The sequence below is a fragment of the Mandrillus leucophaeus genome, unplaced genomic scaffold (assembly GCF_000951045.1).
Source record: "Mandrillus leucophaeus isolate KB7577 unplaced genomic scaffold, Mleu.le_1.0 Scaffold2223, whole genome shotgun sequence".
Taxonomy (NCBI): Eukaryota; Metazoa; Chordata; class Mammalia; order Primates; family Cercopithecidae; genus Mandrillus; species Mandrillus leucophaeus.
In genome coordinates, this window is record NW_012102281.1 from 19,523 (window position 1) to 19,862 (window position 340).

Genomic DNA, 340 nt, shown 5'->3' on the forward strand with positions numbered 1-340 from the left:
AAAAAAAAAAAAAAGGACACTGGAGAGGCAGCAGAGAAAGGGGACACTGGTCCACTTTTAGTGAAAATGCAAAGTAGTTCAGACACCATGGAAAGCACTTCAGAGATTGCTCAAAGAACTTAAACCGGAACTACCATCTGACACAGCAAGCCCACCACTGGGGTATACACAAAGGAAAATAAATCCTGTCCAAAACACACATGCACACAAACGGTCTTGGCGGCACACTTTACAATGGCAAACACGTGAAATCAACCTAGGTATCCATCAACAGTGGATCAGAAAAGGAAAATGTGGTACATACATACCACAAAAAACTAGGCAGCCATAAAAAAAAACC